Source organism: Lathyrus oleraceus, chromosome 5 (assembly GCF_024323335.1).
Source record: "Lathyrus oleraceus cultivar Zhongwan6 chromosome 5, CAAS_Psat_ZW6_1.0, whole genome shotgun sequence".
Classification (NCBI taxonomy): Eukaryota; Viridiplantae; Streptophyta; class Magnoliopsida; order Fabales; family Fabaceae; genus Lathyrus; species Lathyrus oleraceus.
The window spans coordinates 22,627,001-22,648,383 of NC_066583.1; the positions used below are offsets into that span (position 1 = coordinate 22,627,001).

The 21,383-nt window shown below is 35.8% G+C and overlaps 1 non-coding gene across 1 annotated transcript; it reads right to left on the bottom strand.

The window, feature by feature from the left end:
* Positions 1-16,455: 16,455 nt before the first annotated feature.
* Positions 16,456-16,562, bottom strand: LOC127088822 (small nucleolar RNA R71). Its single transcript, XR_007790636.1, has one exon. It is a non-coding gene; the product is annotated as a small nucleolar RNA R71 (small nucleolar RNA).
* Between the last annotated feature and the right edge of the window lie 4,821 nt (positions 16,563-21,383).

Sequence of the window (21,383 nt, forward strand, 5' to 3'; positions counted from 1 at the left end):
AAAGTCAACACAAAAATTTCCACATTTTTCTGAATTTCCTGTGATTTTTGGTGAATTTTTAAGGTGTTAATGAATTTTTATGAATTAACTAAATTAATTGAAATTCACAATGGCACAATTGTAAATAAGTTAAGGCGGGGGCGGTAAACGTCCAATTCAAAAATTTAAACAGAATTTCGGATCAAACTCAACTATCTTCATCGTTTTCATCTCAACTTTTCCCAGAATTTCCAGAATTCGATGATCCATCAACTAACACGAAAATGCACAAGCGTATAACCGTTCGAACCGTCTCACCAAGCACAATCCAAATATCACCTTAATTTTGCCTAAAAGTTCCTAAAACTCATGAATCGAGCAACCTAGGGTTTGGACATGAAACTTAAATTCAAGATTTCTTAAGCTATGGTTCATCATTCACAAAACTACCTATGTCACGATGATCTACAATCAATAAACTACCAAACGCATACAGCAATTTGAAAAACCGTAACATTCGAAAAACTCATGTACCTGGAATGGCAGTGTCGAATCAGCTGTTCTTGAAGCTCAATTTCCACAAACAGATGAACAAGGACGATAAGGAAGATGTTTGATGCGCTTGCTTCAAGTCCAGGTTGCTTCTAGTGCTTGAATTCAAGTTCCACCATTGATGATGCACTTTTGGACAGCTGCGAATTACCACTCCTTGCCTTCCAAACTTCTCAAACAGATTGAGATGATGATGAGAGGAGTTCAAATCAAAAAGAAACTCGAAGATTGATCAATAATTGAGGAAGATTGATGAATTTGAAGGTTTTGGTGTTCTTGAGATTTTGAGAGAATGTGATGAACTTTCAGATCTAGATTTGGGATTTGTGTTATTCTGTTATGATTAGAATGAGATTATGTTTATATACCAATGCTTAATCATCACTTAATCATGTTAATTAACCAAATGGAGTTGATTAGTAACAATGCTAATTTTTCAAGTGAGGGCAAAAAAGAAATTTCACATGCCAGCTCATTGCCACCTATTTGACAGCTCACACACTCTCTAAATACCATGTGTGATCCATTGAAACTTGTCTCACTCTCATTGGTTGTGTAATTTGCAAAATCACATGTGAATGCCACTTTGTCCATTTTTGCCATTTCATTTTTCAAGCCAAATCTCAAATTACAAGCCTTTTCCATGAAATGATGATTCCAACAAATTTCAAATACCATTTGTGAGGTGTTGCAAAAATCCCCACTCAAAAATTCCAATTATTTCACAAGTTGGACAATTTTGCCCCTGGTTCATTTAACTGTCCATTTGAAATTTGACTTTTTGCATTGACCACTTTTGGAAAAATCCAATTATGCACCATTAAAGTACATGTCAAATGGAGTTTGTGCATATAAAGAACTTGCAATTTGGACCAACCATGTGGAAATTATGGCCTCCTGATTATGGGTCATTTTTGAGGTTCACTGAGCCATAACTTGACAACCATACATGGGATTTTCAAGTTCTTGGACTTTTTGGAAAGGTGAGAACAAGATCTACAACTTTCATGTTGAAAAAATTTTCATTTGAAGCTTCCTTGGACACGTGGCTTTGAGGTCAAAAACTTTCCATTTTTGGAAACTTCAATTACAAGTCACTTTCTATTTTTGGCAGTTCTTGTCCTGACTTGATTTTCTTCATTTTTAAGCTTTGAGATGTCATATAACACTTGTTCCAACATGAATGAAGTGTATCCAACTCATTTCCACCTCCAAATCCATCAGATCATGTACAGTTGACCACAGTTGACTTTTTCATCTGATAGATGAATCTGGCAATGCATAGATCAATCTGAGCTTCAATCTTCAACTGAAATGGCTCAAGGGTGAAGCCCTATCCTCAATAAGCACAAAATAATCATATAATGAACCCCATATCCATCATAAACCTCATCTCCTGATTATGCCCTGATTGGCCCAATGCAACTGATTAGGGTTGACCAGTGGTCAAAACCCTAATCTCAAGGAATCTGCTTCAATCACTTGATGAAAACAAACCATGATGATGATGATGTATCATTGTAATCAAGATGAAGACCAATATCCATTGAGAATCACAAAACCCTAATTCACAGCCCAATCCTCAGATGGCCAATGATCAGTCAATAAACCCTAGGCTTGCACTTAGACTTCCTCATCTTCTAATCAAGACTTGGGAAGATAGATCGCACAATGTAACCACATGATATGCAATATGCAATGCCTAATGACCTAAAATGATATGCAAAATGATAATGCTAGTCCCAAGAGAGGAGGGCAAATTTTGAGGTGTTACACTCATCCAAGCTTATCCATTCCACGATCTTCTTCAAAATAGTCCATGTAACAGGTGAATCCCACAAGTCACAGGTTCAAAATAACAGCTTCACAATGATCATATTGCAGATGAATCTTAGGGAGATCTTCAAAGATGTATCAGATGAATTTCAAATTGCAAGCACTTGGTTCTTTAACAAATTGGCATTGGCCAAGTCCTTTAGCTTAGGGAAGTTTCCTAGATTCTAAGTCCATTTGTCCAAGATCAAGCCAACAGTCCACTCAAAAGTTTTCTAGTGTTTTTATGATTATTATGTACATTAATGGTCAAAGTCCACACAAACAAACAAAGTAACACAAACAAAATATATCACACAATATGGTCCAAATGGACAAAGTGGAAATTACATTAACATAAACAATTAGAATGATATGTACAATGGCAAATGAAATAAAGTGCTAAAAGTAAATTGCATTAAAGTAAAAGCTTGAAATTAAAAGTCAATAGTTAGTAGGTTAGAGGTTAGTTTTGTTTTGCTTTTGCTTTTCAAGACATTCTTTGGAGAACACTCAACCCAGTTATCACAAGCATGGATCATTGAACCAAAACATCTTCCAAAGGAAGGAAAGAATGCCAAGTTTCCATACAATACCATGAAAGAGGGGAGACTTACAATCTCACTAACTAGAATGCTTATGCCTTTAATGTCACAAATTTAGCGTTATGTTAAGCAATCGTAATTGGACTTATGTATAAGTCACAACTATTTGAGGTCGGGAAATAGAATTTTGGTGTTAATGCATGTTAGAGACATAGTATAATGGACTATGCTCATGAAACATACCACACACAAAAAGAATATGCAAAAGGTATGACCTAATCTCATCCATACTCATGTCAATTTTTCAATCAACTAGCATTAGGACTTTGAGATGTCATAGGCCAAATGAAATGAATGAATTAAGAAGAGGAATGAGATGAAGTGGGAAGGGGATGAATGATATCACAAATTGGTCAAAGGAGGACTTTTATTAAGTTAATATCATTCATTCATTTTGGGAGATGGAATGTACATTCCATCAATCCCCTAAATCCAATGATATTAACTTGACAAAGTCAAATCAACCTTGACCAAGGCCCAACAACAAACAAGCAAACTCAATTAAGTCAACACAAATGGTCGACAAAATTTAATTGGCATTTATTCAATTAAAATAATAAAATAGTGCATTTAAATCAAATATGTTTTGTCCAATTCCTAAAATCTCATCAAAACACCAAAGAAATGGCCATGAGATTTATCATAGATCAAACAAGGTCAAAGGACCTTGGAGAAAAAAATTCATAATTTTTGGACATTTAAAAATATTTTTAAACAATTAAAAACAAATTCAAAATCAATTAATTCATGAAAAATATTAATAATGATCCCAAAAATAATTTTAATTCAGAATATGAAAGAGAAAAATATTTGAAATTTTTTGGTGAAAGTCCCATATTTTTTGGATCAATATTAAATTTAATATGAATTATTGAAGAAAATGCAATAAAAATGAAAATTCAGAAAATCTAAATAACGTGGACCATCAGATCTCCCTCATTAATTGAGGTGGCATATCTGATGGTCCCTAGCGCGCATTCCACAATAGACCTTAGTCAGCGCGTGGCAAATGTGGTAATCAACACCAACGCTCAGGATTAGAACGTGAGAGAAGGATCATGTGGTTCAGATGCTAGCCAAGTCATCGTCGGAGCCAGAGCTCCGGTCATCTTCTCCGGTGGACCTCACCGGACTGGTCCACCATGAACCATCACCATAATTAAAAACAAGGACATGATCTTGAAGAAAAAATGGCACTGAGCTCGAATCTGACTTCCAATCACTCCAATTCCAGATATATTAAGAGATATATGGAATTGAAATTTGAAGTACATGAACCGAGTTGCTTCGATTTGACCTCAAAGCAACTCAATCTTCTTGCCTACATTGGGTGGACTTCAGACAACCAAAGAATCAATAAAATTGAGAAAGAATTTGAGAGAATCGAAGAGTTCAAAATTTCTGAAAAATACCTTCAATGTAGGTCTAGATTCAATGGATCTTGATCTTGCTTACGCTTGGACTCACTCTAGTTGCTTGCAGGAGAAGGATTGAATGGTTTAGAAGCTATGGATTCCTGGAGAATTGAATTCCAAAACAATGGAGATTCAAGCTCAAATTCAAAATAATTTATCAGGTTTATCCTTTGAGAATTGAGGGTTTGAAATGGGGGATCAAAGTTGGCGCGATTGTGTCTTCATTTCTGAGGAATTGAAGCTCTATTTATAGCTAAATCATGTGATATTTGCACACTCACATTCACTTTCCAATTTTGGAAAATGGTGATGCAATGGTGCATGGGCGCGCATAGGCCCATGAAATTATAGCTTGAGGTCCATAATTGAATATCAGATGCTCTGAAGTAAGCTTGGATTGCAAGGCATATGCACATTGATGTTTGAAGTTTGATCCATGCCAAATGATATCATCATGTTTAAGCCATGTGTAGCCTATGCATTTCTTGTCCAAAATGGATGAATTTGAGTTCTTTGGAAAGGTGAGATCAAGAGGAACAACTTTCATGTTCAACAATTTTTCATTTGGAGCTTGGAACTTGGAGAAATTTGAGGTGGAAGTTTGGAAATTTTTGACATATCAAAATTTTCTAAGTGTCAAGCCATATGTCTCAATATTCCACCTTGTTTAACTTTCTATGGGAGCTTCAAATGAGAAAAGTGTCTTCATCAAAGTTGTATCTCTCTCAAATACCTTAAAAATGGTCACAAATTTCATGTCATTTGGATTTTAAATGATAGAGTTATGCATTTTTGAAGTTTGGAAAATCACTTGATCAATGGTATAGGTCAAAAGTGACCTATAATGTAGCCTCATATCACATGCTCAAAAAAGTTGAATTATCTCCCACTCCAAACATCAAAGTTTAAGTAGACACATTGAATTTGATTTTGCAACTTTGAAATCTTTCATCTAAAAAAAATTGAGCAAGTTATGGCCTTGGGAAGTTGACTTTCAAATTAGGGTTTAAACAAAATGACCTTTAATGTTTCAACATAGAAAATGATTTTCCAAGCAAAACTAGATCTAGGTCTCAACATGAAAGTTGTTTGTAATGTCATTTAGAGTAATTTGTATCTTGTAATCATTTCCATATGTTGAAAATTATAGGAGATAGGGTCTAGGGAGACCCAGTTTTGATCAGATGAATCCATCTGGCCAACCACCATCAACCAACTTGCTAATTTCCAATTCTATTGACTTTCTTGGCTCATGGTAGATCATATATGCATAAGATGATGAATTTTGAAGTGTCCCTTGAGAAATTTGATCAATTGTTGAGATAGCTTGTTGGAGAAGTCACTCAAGATACCCAGTCAAACTAGGGTTTCCAAGGCAAATCACCCTCAAACTCTTGAAGAAAACTTGATCAATATAACATGTAGATATAATTGGGACTCATATATGATGTTCATAACCATTCTTGAGTCAATTCTTGGTTGTGCTCTTTGTTCATGAGGGTCTCCAACCCTAGATGTAAACTTGATGAATCAAATGAGATCATGCCCTACCTACAAAAGAGTTAGACAAATGCAAAGACATATTTTTGGTATTTTGGTTAGTGAAATGATAAAATACAAGCATGATATAATCACAAAGTACTTTGTGATCTCTCCCAAAACAAACCCAGTGAAAGAGGGGTAAGGAGAATGCCAAGGTATGGTCCTAATGCTAATACTTATGATGAAATTTGCATGAGGGATCTAGGGTCAAAATTGGGGTCTTACAGTATGTCCATCAGCAACTTATTACTTACCAGCATCCAACTTATCCTGCTCAATATGTTCCACAACTGTATATAGTCGTTATTGCACTAACTTTCAACCTACAGTCTGCTACGACTTTTCAGCATGCTCAAGACTATCAACGTACTCCGGCTCCCCTTGTATATTAATAAGCACCGACAGTTCTAGCTTATCATCAACCAAGAGCTCAGGCTCCATTTCAAAATGCTTAGACTCAGAATAAGAGACAAGAGGATAGAGCCACCTTAAATCCAATTCTGATGTCGTACACAGAGCTTTACCCTTCTTTTCTGCAGAAAGGATTAATGGTTCCTAGACCTTTGGGTCCTCCACCTAATTGTTTACCTCCATGATATAACCCAAACACACACCGTCCTTTTCATGAAAGTTCCCATGGGCATGATCTAGAAGGTTGCTATGCTTGGAAGCATAGAGTACATGAATTGATTGAGAGAAAGATTTTGTCTTTCAAGGATATGGGACCCAACATGAAGAATAATCCTCTTCCCGTGTATGTAAACCTTAAAGTAAATGCAATTGAAGAAGCATCTGACAACTATGTGATTGAGAAGGTTGATGATGTCAAGACTCCTTTGGTAACATTCCACATCTGGTTGGTGGAAGCTGGCCTAATTGGTGTTCACCATAATGATTATGAAGAGTGTGTCATTCATCCAAGAGGATGTAAGATGGTACATGATAATATTCAAGACCTGATGAACCAGGGAGTGCTTTAAGTCACTAATTTTGCAAATAATGAGTATGTGTTGGTAATTGAACCTTGTTTCAATTTACCCGAGCCAGTTGAGATCCCATATTGTCTGAAGATGAATGGCACGTTGAAGATGCCAACAAAAACATTAAGAAGATCCTGCGAAAGATGGTGAAGACCTATAAGGGTTGGCATGAAATGATACCCTTTGCATTGCATGGATATCAGACCTCAGTCCTCACTTCAACAAGAGCAACCCTTTTTTCCCAGTCTTATATGATCATTCATATATCATGCATAAAGCTAAAATTCAAATAATGCATAGCCTGAAGTGTACTTCGTACTCATTTGCATTATCCTAGGTCTTGTTGTTGATTGTTGTCCCTTGACCCCCAAGTCCAGTTGTTACTGGCACACTTCAAAGTCCAATTGTCACTGGCACTGTTTGCAAATCTAATTGTTATTGGTATATCCAAAGTCTAGTTATAACTAGTATTGCATGAAACTCAACTATTATTGGTACTCCCCGAAGTCCAGTTGTTACTGGCACTCTCCAAAGTCTAGTTGTCACTAACACTGTTTTCAATTCCAATTGTTATTGGGGTATCTAAAGTCCAGTTGTCAATGGCATTATTCTCAAACCCAATTATTATTGGTATATCCAAAGTCCAGTTTTCACTGTCATTGTTTTGAAACCCAATTGTTATTGGTACTCCCCGAAGTCCAGTTGTCACTGACATATCATTCAAAGGTTAGTTGTTACTAGTATCTATTTTCAAATCCAATTGTTATTGGTATCCTTGAATTCTAGTTGTCACTGGTATTATTTCAAATCCCAATTTTTATTGGCATCCCTTAAAGTCCATTTTTCATTGACATCATCTTCCAAATCCAATAGTCACCGGTGTGATCCAAAAGTCCAATTGTTATTGGCACTCATTGATTGTAATCCAATTATTATTGGCACAATTTAAAGTCTAGTTGTAACTGGAACCATTTGTCAAAATATGATTGTTATTGGTAGCCAAAGTCTGGTTGTTCCCAGCATGCATATGTTAAAATCCAATATTAACTGGTACCCTATTTTTGAAGTCCAATTGTCATTGGGATCTAAAGTCCAATTGTCACTAGCACCATTTTCCAAGGCTGGTTATTACCATCTTTATTCTCAAAGTCCAATTTTTATTCGCACCTTTTAAAGTCCAATTGTTATTGGCATTTTTCTTAAAATCAAATTGTTATTGGTACCTTTTAAAGTCCAGTTGTTACTAGCTTTATTTATAAGTCCAATTGTTATTGGCATCCTTCCTAAAGTCCAATTGTCAGTGGCACCCTATTTCAAATCCAATTGTAATTGGCACCTTAAGTCTGGTTGTCGACAACATTGTTGAAAAGTCCAATGGTTAGTGGCACCTTTAAAGTCCAGTCGTTACTGACCCCATTTTTAAAGTCCAGTTGTAACTGGCACCGATTTGTTAGAAGCTGGTTGTAACTAATGCTTACGGTCTAAGTCCAACTATTGTTGGCACCTACATAGAGTTTTATACCCTGTTCGTCCTGATGTTTCTTAGGAAGTCTTGTATGAATCGTCATTCTAAGGAGTTCCCAGAATTACGGATGCCATTCTTGTTAGAAGACTCCGATTTTTTGTCTTGATTGATTTCTTTGTAAAGAATCATCGTATCCTTTTGCTTGGATGTTTTCTTGTCAGAAAACTCCCGAGATTTATCTTGGACAATCTCTTTGTAAAGAATCTCCATGTTTCTTTTGTATGGATGCTTTTCTTGTGAGAAAGCTCCCGATTTTGTTTTGTTCATATTCCTTGTTAGGGATCACCTTTTTGTTTGATTGTACGCTTTTCTTGTTAGGAAGATACAGATCTTTGTGTAGGATGTATTTCTTGTCAGAAATCTCCGGATTTTGAATTCTCTTGTATTCTAAAGTGTCGTTTGTCAGCTTTCGCTTTGATTACTCCCCAATGTTGTTTCTCTAGCAGGATTGTTATCCCCAGTGAGTTTCTACCCTCGTTTTATTTCCTATGGGCCACCAGTACCTTGTCTCCATCATTCCCCATAGATTTGTCTTCTATCCATCAGAAAATATCCAGTTAGGGTTCATATCACATCATCATATCCCTAGCAAATCAAAATAAAAAAAGAGAGTCATGCATGCATGTATAGCATATCATATCATGTCATATGCATTCAGGATAAAAATTCGAGTCTTCTTAGTATTTAAGTATCTCCCACTATGATCATATGAAGAGTGTATTGCTTCATATTCTCAGGTTGAAGATATTTAAATATGGCCAACTGCCATACTCTGATTTTGACCCTGAACCACCGAATTGATACATACATCATAACATTCGCATCTTTGCATATCATAACATGCATTTCATACCGCATAATTCCTATAATGTTAGTCGAAATAAATTTTCGAATCTATAGGCAGACCAGTTGAATAAATTGTTAAATGTGTGTCAAAACAGCTCACAAAAAATTTTAAAATCAAGCTTGTAGACATCAGTTTTATTAATTTACTTTTCGCGTAGTGTAACCCAGTGTGCAAGATTTATTTTTGGATACTTTTTCGGTCACATTTTGATCCGTCTGAGTGTTTTAATCGAGCATTTTCTATTTCAAAATATGAGAAAAACCTATATGTTTTCGAGAAGTTTATTTTGCATTGATCATTATGGTGCAGTCATTTTAATATTTCGAGCATTTTACGCTCGATTTTTATTCATTTTTTATCTGTTTATTATCTTCTTTTAGTCCAAATAACCGGGATGATTATTTAGAATTATTCATGTCTTTGGTTTGAATTTTGTTTCTGTTATTTATTTTTAATTAATTTTTAAAAATCTGGTTTATTAATCAATTTGTTAGTTGAAAAAATCGAAAAATATCCTATCCCACCTTTCAAATGTTGACACGCGTACTCTCTCTCTTGAAATAAGACGGAATAACGGTTCTAGTGGGTGGAGTTTGCTCTCCCACTACACATGGACAATTGACAATGCTTATTTTGCTGGAAAGGAATAAAAAAGAACCATTGGAAAGGGACCACATGGCGCAGGATGAGAGGGACTGAAGTCTCAACTCATGCACAAAAGGAAAAACATAATGCAGGAGAGAGAGTTTTCCAAGAAACTCTTTTTCCCTTTTTAGTTTTACACAAATACTTCACTTTTCTTTCCTTTTCTTCACAAAACCTCACCCTGCTCCCTCAAATAAAACCCTTCACCCACCTTCACCACACAAAACACCCATATCCTTAAGTTTTTCATTATTCAATAAAAAACTCCGCGCTCCATCAACCTTCAACAAACCCCTTCAATCTTCTTCCAAACCACCAATCTCACTGCACCCCACCTCCACTACAACCTCGTGCAACCTCTGTATCCTTCCTCCATTACTCCTTTCACCTTCAACCACACAACATCATACCACTTTAACTCACTCAACTAAACTGATCCACAAAACCTTATCTTCTTCACTCACCCATACCAAACAAACACCTTAAACTCCTTCAGCCACCACTAAAAATCACCTTCACCGCAACCTTTCCACACCTGCTCCAACAACCACTCACATTAAACCTGCATAACACACACAAAACTCCCACCACAATAAAATCATTCACCTCCTTCCCCCGCTGCTCCCACAACACACATTTCCTTCACCGTACAACAACTGGTTTTCTCATTTTCCATTCTCCCTCCACGTACCTCAACTCCACATTGTGAATCTCCTTCGCAACTCAACTTTCTGTGGAATTTCTTTTATCTTTCGATAACGGTTCGATTTCATTACGATTTGCTTTATTTCATTCTTATATACATACTGTGTTTAGATTGTGCATTGAGATTCTACTTTTGGAGTTTTCAAATTTACATGTAGTTTTTAGGGTATTAAGTTTGAGCTTAATGTTTGAGTATTGCTTGGATCTTGGCCATGAATCATACTATTACTGAGTGTTGTATATATATATATATAATATATAGAGATATATATATATATAGATAGATATATAGCGAGATATTATATATTATATAGATATATATATATATTATATATAGATATATATATATATATATATATATAGATATATATAGATATATATTATATAGATATATATATATATATATTATATATATAGAGATATATATTATAATATATATATATATATATATAGATATATATATATATTAATATATAATATATATATATAATATATATATAATATAATATTATATATATATATATATTATATATATATATATATATATATAATATATATATATATATATATATATATATATATTATATATATATATTATATATATATATATATATATATATATATATATATCATTTTCCTTATATGACAAGTTGAGGGTCATGGTGGAGTGGTTGAGACTTTGGTTTCCCAACCACCATGAACCATGTTCGAGTTTGCGTGCCCCTTTCCCTTATTAGTTTCGTGTTTTTTACATTATTTTCCATCTTGCAATATTTTTCTTATATATATTATAATGGCCATTGCCTTAATAGATTGAAGGTAATGATGGAGTGGTTGAGGCTCATGCCTCCCAACCACCATGACCTAGGTGCAACCCTTGCTGGCCACACTTTCACCATTTTTGTATTCTTCTTTCCATTTTCTCTACTTTTGTTTTGATACTTTTGCCATTTTTATTAACCATTTAAATTGTCATTCTTTTTAATTTTTGTAGCATGTATTTCTTGCTATTGACACTACATTTACAATTTTATTTTTTGTATTTAGTTTTTTCATTATTTTATTTGATTATGGTCATTGTAATTATGTAAATTAATGATTAATAAAATGTGGTACTTGTAGATTTTCGTTCCATTTCCTTTGAATCTTTTCATTTCTAAACATTGGATTCTTACCCAGGGATTCGATATTTTCATGTTGTTATGCCGCCGATTTTTTATCGATGTATTAATTATATTTCACCGTGTTTTGGCCCTTTGCATACAACATCTCCTTTTTGTCAATATGCACAAACCGACTTTGAGCATATTACCTAAGTTTTTGCTCGTGTTTCTTAATTTCCATCTGCCTTGCATGTCCTTGCGTTATGTGACCTCTATTCACTTCTTCACAACACGATTTTAATTCGTGCACATTTCTTTTTTTACTTTTTTCAATTTAATTACTATGAATGTGTGTTGTATAGATGACTTATGTTTCTATCTACGATTCACATGGCTTACTCTTGGGCCTTCTTATAATTAGACCATTTCCTCGTGCACTTACACTTATTCACTTGTGCTTGTTAATTGCGTTTAATTTAATCGTTTCATCATCTCATATCCCCATTCGACAAAATGTATCTCATTCCCATGACCTGTAATAATTTTATCGTTTTATTCTTTGTTTTCTTGTTTTGTTTAGCTAGACCTAACACAAGAATAAAACCAACAATTTTTCAAAAAGAACGAAAATAAAAAACTCAATCCAATGTCGAGTATTTTCTCAATAACAATTCAATCATTTCCAATCTACCATTTCAATCCATTTCTATCTTTTAAACCATTTAATTCAAACTCTTTCACAATAAAACTCAAAAACACTTATTGCTTATCAAACACTTTTCAATAAAGATGGAAATGGAACATGGTGGTTATCAGGAACTCCTGAGACTAGGATTTGAGATGGATATCTCGCTCATCCTAGCTCTCTCCATCATTCAAAACTGTCAATATGGTTTCTTCAAACCTTTTCTCAATCAAATCTCAAAACATTTAAGAGATATCAAAACTTTTTGGTGGATACCACGAGTTCATGAGACTAGGATTCGAGATGGGTATCTCTCCCATTCAAGTTCTCGCCATTACTCAAAACACATCAAACCAATCAAACTCTTTTCTCGCCACCGTATGATTGATCCTTCAAACCCTTTTCTTAAATGAAAGGTATTTTGTTTCAAGACAACGCAAAAATAATGTTTCGTCCACTTGAACGTGTGAGTAAGCTTGTGATGTTGCCCACGAATTTTGATTTGTAAATCCATTCGGCCGTGATGTGAACATTCTCTTCTCCACATGTTTTGGGTAGCCAACAATGTTTTCATCGATTAACACATAATAGATTTCTCTAAAATTGACCAACAAAGAAACATTTTCTACCCAGAACTTTGTAAGCCTCGAGTTCTCTATTGCACCCGGAGATACGTAGGAGCAAGGTTTATAAATCTTGTCAGGCCCACTAATAAAAAAGTTAGGTTTAGTTCCTTTCTTGACACATTAATAAAAAATCCAAAAAAAAATTCCCTTTTCTTTTGTTTCTATTCTTCTTTCCCTCTTAATAACATGAGAAGCCTAACATCTCTAAGCTAACATTAACACGCACAACTTACCTAATGGTTCCCGTTGAGTACAACGAACGTGAGGGGTGCTAATACCTTTCCCTTGCATAATCGACTCCCGAACCCTGATTTATTTACGACTACCACAATCATTGTCGTTCTTCATTAGGTTTTATCAATATTTCGTCTTTCATTTTTCGGAATACATAAAGTTTAGTGGCGACTCTATTCATTCCATCCCGCGAGCGTGCGATTATGCTTTGATAAGTCGTGTTATCATTTCCTGAGGTGCAACAACCTCATACCATATAAAGCTAAAAATGGTTCGATTCCAATACTAGAATGGTAGTTTTTATGGTATGTAAATTTGATCAAATATAAATGTCCCAAGCACCTTTTTACTTTAAGACACAAGCCCTCAATAAGTCCTCAAGGGGGTGGATAGTCCTCTTAGTATGACTATTTGTATGTGGATGATAGGTAGAACTCAACCTTACTCTTAGTACCCAAAGCCTCATGCGAACTCTCCCAAACCCTAAACGTGAATCTTGGGTCTCTGTCAGAAACAATACTCGACGAAATACCATGCAACTTCATAATCACACTAGTATAGATCTCATCCAGCTTCTACAATGAAAAACTAATCTTAACCAGGATGAAATGCGTCGATTTAGTCATTATATACACAAACACCCAAATGGCATCACTTCCTCTAGGAGTATTCGGCAACCCAATCACAAAATCCATCGAGATACTGTCCCATTTCCATTCAGGAATATCCAACGGTTGCATTAGTCCAAACAAATTTTGATGCTCAATCTTCGACTTCTAGAAAGTCAAACATGCATAAAGAAACTGTGCAATATCTCTCTTCATCCTTGGCCACAAAAACATCTTCTTGAGATCTTGGTAGATTTTAGTAGCCCCAAGATGAATACTCTAATTGCTTCTATGACTCTTGATAACACTGAAATTTACCGTATTTTCGACTCCGATTTCACATGCATTCTAGTTATTTTATTGTTATTTTGTTGTGTTATTGCTATGTTTTCAGGTTTTTACTTTAATCGGAGCCCCGATCGAGAAAAGGAGTGAAAAAGAGCTAAAAACCCTAAAATTCAGCATTTTGTACTTGTGGCCTACCCCATGGCTAGCACCATAGACTCTGCCATGACGTGTCCAAGCTCAACTTTCCTCAACTGTCACGTTCCCCACTACTTCCACTAAGGCGCCTCAGTTTGGCCTTGTGGCGGGTGCCATGGCCTTGTGGCGGGCGCCACAAGAGGAAAAGTTTTCCCTCCCATTTTCAAGTTGAAGGGCATCCTTGTCATTTCCATCTTTTTACTTGCTTATAAATAGAAACTCGAAATCACTTTTACAATCATCCAAACTTAGAGCAGAGGCAAACTCAGAGCAACTTTGTTTCACTTAGGCATATATTCAGTATTTTAAAGTGGTAATCGCTTTGCATTGGAGTGTTACCACAATTGTGTAATCGAGTCTGTGATAGAGTCTGTAATCGAGTTTGGAGCACTTTGGAAGGAAGTTAATCCTGCCGCCATTTTCATTTCCGCTTTGCAATTTACTCAACCCTCCGATTGGAGCAGGTTTTTATTACTTGTCTTTATCTTATTTATTTTCCCGCACTCGCTTTACTTTATTTATTTCTCGCACTCGCTTTACTTTTATTTATTTTCTCGCACTCGCTTTAATTTATTTATTTCCCGCACTCGCTTTAAATTATTTATTTTCCGCACTCGCTTTAATTTATTTGTTTCCTCGCACTCGCTTTAAATTATTTATTTCCTCGCACTCGCTTTAAATTATTTATTTCCTCGCACTCGCTTTAAATTATTTATTTCCTCGCACTCGCACTACTTTTATTTAAATTAATGCACTTTTACTTTACCATGTCTAACTAAATCTATAAGGTTAGAATGTAAGAATCGTAATTGAACCGATAATCCGTACAATTGTTCGTAGAAACACTTAAGGTCTATTTTAACTTTCAACTTAAGTTTTCCCGCACTTCAATTCCGTTGGGTAAGATCGAAAGTCGTCCGACGTCTATCTAAACTTAATTGTTTTTAACTATTTCAAAAACAGCGAAAGCGCTTTGTTTAGTTCATTAGGAGTTTTTAACTTAAGAAGAAAAGAGATTTTAAAACTATTTTCGGACGCGTTTATAAGTTTAGAATCTGGTTCGTGAGAACCTCTTTTGGTAAAGAAATCCAGGTTATAATACTTTTCAACTTAGTCAAGATACTATATTTCTTAAAAATAGGTTTACTACTCTAACGCAATGCGCGCCTTTTTATAAGTGACAATAAGAGGGTTTGATTAGGGAGTACAACTCGGTTCTGAATACGCGAAAGCGACAGTTCCTGTTAAATTAGTTCTTTTCAAAGTAGGAAACATTGCCCATAAGTAGTTCTATTAGCAAGTACTTAGATTATTAATTGATTATGTGAATTACATTCGACCCTGTCTTTATTCATTAATCTTTATTCAACACTTTACTTTTCATTGCACACTCCAAAAAACACCTATTTTGATTGCCTTTGATAAACACCATAACAATAGATAACGATAGATTGACACTTGGTCTCTGTGGATTCGACAATCTTTTATATTATTCTGACGTGTTCGTATACTTGCGAAACACCGCATCAAGTTTTTGGCGCCGTTGTCGGGGACCAATTTCTTCAAATTTCATTTTCCTGTTGTTATATCGTTTAGACTTAGGCTATTTCCCGCCGGTCAATGCGAAGAACTCGCAGCACCGGAAGTTTAAGCTTAGTATACCCTCTGGCGGAACCTGAACGTTACGCTCGCGCACGTTTATTCTTTCATAGAATTAAGAGAGCTATGGCCGAAGATCAAAACCAAAGACCTCTTAAAGATTTCGCTCAACCATCAAATGAAGAACCTAGTTCTAGTATAGTAAACCCAACCATCCCAGCTAATAATTTTGAACTTAAACCATCCATGTTGCAACTAGTGCAACAGAGACAATTCGCGGGTCTCGCTACTGAGAACCCAAACCAACATTTAAAAATATTTCTTCAATTAGCAGACACTTTTAAAACCAATGGAGCTTCTCCTGAGGCAATACGTTTAAGATTATTTCCCTTTTCCCTCAGAGATAAAGCCCTATCATGGTTAGATTCCCTTCCACCCAATTCCATTACGACTTGGGATAACCTTAGAAGAGTATTCCTTGCTAGATATTTCCCCCCAAGTAAGACCGCCGTTCTTCGAAACCATATAACTAGATTTACCCAAAACCAAGGAGAATCGCTGTTCGAAGCTTGGGAGAGATATAAAGAGTTGTTACGAGCATGCCCACATCATGGCTTAGAAAATTGGTTAATCATTCAAACCTTCTATAATGGACTTCACTATAACACGAAGATGACCATCGACGCTGTCGCAGGCGGTGCTCTGATGAACAAACCTTACCCTAAAGCTAGTGCCCTCATCGAAGATATGGCTCAAAACCATCAATCATGGGGAGTCGAACGAGCGACAGTAGAGAAGAAGGAAGCCCGAGGAGGAGTGCATGAACTAAGCTCTATAGACATGATGCAAGCTAAAATGGACGCATTAGCCCTCAAAGTCGAGCATATGTGCATAAACTCGAATACTGTAGCCGTAGTTTCGACGGATTGTGAGATATGTGGAACCAAAGGACACCAATCTGCAGAATGCAGTCTATTAAACGAAACCCACTCTGAGCAAGTGAACTACACCCAAGGGAACCCATATTCGAATACCTATAACCCTGGATGGAGGAATCACCCGAACTTCTCCTATAAAAACAATAACCCTATCCAAAATAATGCACCTCCGAGATCTAGTTATCAAGCCCCAAGATCAAATCAACCTATGCAACCTGTACCACCAAAGCCGAGCCTTGAGAAAATTATGGAAAATTTTATCACCGCTCAAACCCAACAAAACAAGGAGTTCATGAACCAAAACATTCATGTTAACGAATTGATTACTCAGTTAGGAACCAAGGTTGACCAAATAGTTACTCATACTAAGATGCTTGAAACCCAGATCTCTCAGGTAGTTTTAAACCAAGCCCCTCAGACTACACCTGGAGGACAATTCCCTAGACAACCTCAACAAAATCCGAGAGGACAAGCCAATGCCATTACCCTACGAAGTGGGAACGCTTATGATGAGCCACCAAACCCTAGATTGAGCGAACCCGAAACTTCAAAGGAATGTACCAAACCCACGGACAAAGTAAAGGAACCAGAGAAATCTGAAAACCAGGAAGGTCGAGAAAAAGGAGAAGAACCTAAAGATAAAACTTATGTACCACCCCACCATATAAACCACCTATACCATATCCGCAAAGACTCAAACAAACCCAGATCAATAAACAGTATCAAAAATTTATTAAACTTATAGAAAAACTTCATGTAGAAATCCCTTTCACTGAAGCCATCACCCAAATACCTTCTTATGCAAAGTTTCTCAAAGACATCCTTACCAACAAACGTAGACTTGACGATCCGAAGCCTTTGGAATGTAATGCTATTTCCGAGGACAAATTAGCAAAGAAAGATAAAGACCCTGGAAATTTCTCCATTCCTTGCCTTTTGGGTAATCATGTCATCGAAAAAGCTTTTCTAGACTTTGTAAGACCCCAATTTTGTCCCTAAGATCCCTCATGGCATCATATCATATCATTTCATTGCCTCAATAATCATTGTGCACCTTGCCTGCTTCCCTATGGGTGGGTTATCTTATTGAGAGTGGTTCTTGATCACCAAGCATTCTTTGCATTTGTATATCATTGCTTTTCTTTTTTCACTAACTAAAAGTACAAAAATATGTCATCTAACCTTTGTCTTGCAGATGAAGCAATCAATAGTCAAAGCAGTCAAAGGCAGTCATTGAGCAATAGATGGTGGCCATTCTTGAGAATTTCGACCCCATGATCATTGTCAAGAGTTCATATGAACCATGACATCATTTTGAATCAAGATCTCAAGTGGTAGAGGCTTGAATCTCATCAGAACATTCCCCAGTCAACTGAAGACCTAGAAAGTCAACTGCCAAATCAACTGTGGATTTGGAGGTGGGAAGTGATTAGAAATACTTCATTCATGTTCAAACAAGTCTCATTTGACATTTCAAACATCAACATTGAAGAAAATAAAGTCAGGTCAAAACTTTCCAAAAATAGAATGTGACCTATAATTCAAATTTGCCAAAAATGGAAAGGTTTTAATCCAACTTCAACTTCATATTACATCATCAAAAAAGCTTCAAATGAAATTTTGTTGAACATGAAAGTTGTAGATCTTTCTCTCCCATTTCCAAAAAGTCCAAGATCATCAATTTCTCATGTGTGGTTAAGGAGATATGATCAAAACATGGCCAAGTATGCATGGAGATTCAAATGTGCATAACTTCTCAACCAAAGCTCCAAATTGGATGTCTCTTTTTTGTACATTCTTCTCTTGACCTCTAGTTTCCAAATCATGCATTGCATTTCATCAATTAGCATCACATAATCATTTGCCATTTCACTTGATTTTTGGAGGGAAAATTTAAAGTTTAAAATTGGTGCATTATTTGAACATTCCACCACTTCCATTGGCTCTAAAATGAAATTTTAAGTGAATTCAAATGCATTTTCGTGTACTGTTCACCATGCACACCATGCATAGGGTGAAAATCCTAATTTTGCATATGCACCTTATTCTTGCTAATCCACTTACCATTTGCTTAAACATGATTAAGAGCATGATTAGGAGGGAGTATATAACACAAACCCTAACTGTTTTCAGCTAACAACACTCACAATTTTCAGATCTAGATCCAAACACCAAATTTTTCTCTCACTTTTTTCTTGCAATTTCTTCAAACACAAACCATTTCCATTGCTTGATCCTGGTTCCTGAAGTATCATTGAGTAGAATTGCACGTGGAATCAAGAGATTTGGTACAGTTTTGAAGCATGCTCAAAGCTTGACGCATTAATGGTGAACTCAAATTCTGGAAGATTCAAGAGCAATTGAGCTTCGATCTCTCACTCAATCATCCATACAAGTATTCCAGAAGACTTTTAGAGCATTGCAAGGCCTTGGATCCATCGAATTCTAGTTCTGCACTTCAAAGAGGTTCCAAATCGATTTCTCTAATTCTTAAAATGCTTATGCTATTGTTGTTGATCTTTTGATGCTGAGTATTCTGAGCCTTGAATCATTAAATTCCATGCAATATTGAGTGAGTTAGGTCAAATTAAAGTTCTATGCATGAAAATAGATTGCTTCGATTCTCCTTGTATGTGTTGATTTAAGTTTAGCTATGCATTGATCTTTGATCTATGATGAAAATGCTACATGATGATGCTCTTAATTTGGAATTCTGAGATTTTTGTTCTTGAGCCTGGCACTGTTCATGATGAACATGATGAAGATGATGAAATTTCGTTTCCAGGCACGCTTTTGATCTTTCAAAATGATTTTTCTGCGCTTGCATGTGTTTTCCCAGAGCTTGATTCTGATTGGCTCATGCAATTACCATGCGCGCGCTCCCATTGGCCAGGCGTTGTTGACTGCGTTGACTCAAGGCCAGCGCATTAGTGAAACGCAGCGTTTCGCTGCTGGCGCCTTTTCCATTTCAAATGCTTCCTCACTTTGATTCCGTGCCATTGCATTATTTCAAATGTGCTTCATATTTTTCCTTTTCCCTCCATATGTCCATGTATGCATCACATGTCATTTTTTTTATTTTTTTTTCCATCTTCCAAAATTCATATCTCATTGAATAATCATCCAAAAAATATGTGGTTTTTTGCATTGTGTCACATTTTCTGTCTATTATTTTATGATCATTTTTCCATAAATTGTGCTTGGCTGGAAAATATTTTGTGCTAGGGTTTGTAAACATGTATGCATTTTGTACCTTGCCTTGCTATATCATTTGTGAAATGATGAGCTTTTATCCAATGAATCTGAAATTTTACATGTTGAAACTAGACACTTTTCTTGAAATTATGGTGTTGATTTGGTATTTTTATCATGTGTCATTGCTGTTTTATGATCATGTTAATGTTGGTGTGACAATGTGTGTCACACCTTTGCTTGTTCATCTTATGTGATGTGATTACCTTGCCAAATGAATTCCAATTGCTCTGATTCTTTGTATGATGCTTATTATTGATATTGTGATTGAGCATGAATTTTCTTGGAATTATTTGATTGATTTCTGATTTAATTGAGATTTTTCATTCTGGTTGGTCACATTTGAGCTTTAAAATAGTCTTGAACTTCAATTGATCATGAAATGGATTTGGTGAATGATATTGATGTGAGACCTTTTGGATTGTTTCAAGATGTGTTTGAAGTTGATTCATGTTAATTTTCAGCTTCTGTTTCAAATTTTTTCTTCATCTTTGACCCTAGGCTTTGACCTAGTGGTTTGTTGCTTATGTTTGAGCTTTGATTTCAGGTTGAACATCCAAGTGGCATGGTTAATGATGCTCCATCACTTGAGTATTGTTGTTTGCCTTTGATTACTAATCTTTGTGTGTTTTGTAGGTTGATGTTAACTCATTTGAGTTTGACCTTTGGCTTGCACATTGTGAACCTTATCTGTTTGTCTGATATTAACTGTTGGTTGTTTGTCTGTATAGTTGTACTGATTTGTTTGATGTTTCCGCGGGTACATTAGTTGCTTAAGTTCATTGTGAACTTTGCTTTGCTTGGTTGCTTAACCACTTAGGTATAATTTCTAATCTCCATGTAGTCTGGAAGACCTACTTTTATTGGTAGGCACCTGTCTGAAGTCCTCCTTAAGAGGCGATGCTTGTGATTGTTTACTTTTTGTGCCAAGCAGGAAAAGTCCTCTTATGAGGCAGTTGGCAGACAAAAGAGATGTGTAATCCATCTCCTGCTATTCAGTGTGTCATCCCCTTGCTCACATAACATGTTGATGCATTGTGGATATTAACCCAAGATCTTATAGAGTCAAATAATTTGTGGAGAAGAGTTCCTACTTTCTGAACTCCCACACCTTCTATTATTCAAAGCTCTCCCAGGCCAGGGATAAGAGCTATGAGGCACACCCCTCATCTCCATTTCATCTGCTTCACCCTAGCTCTCAATGTTAGGGTTAAGAGCACCATATTACCCCATTCCAGTTGACTGTAA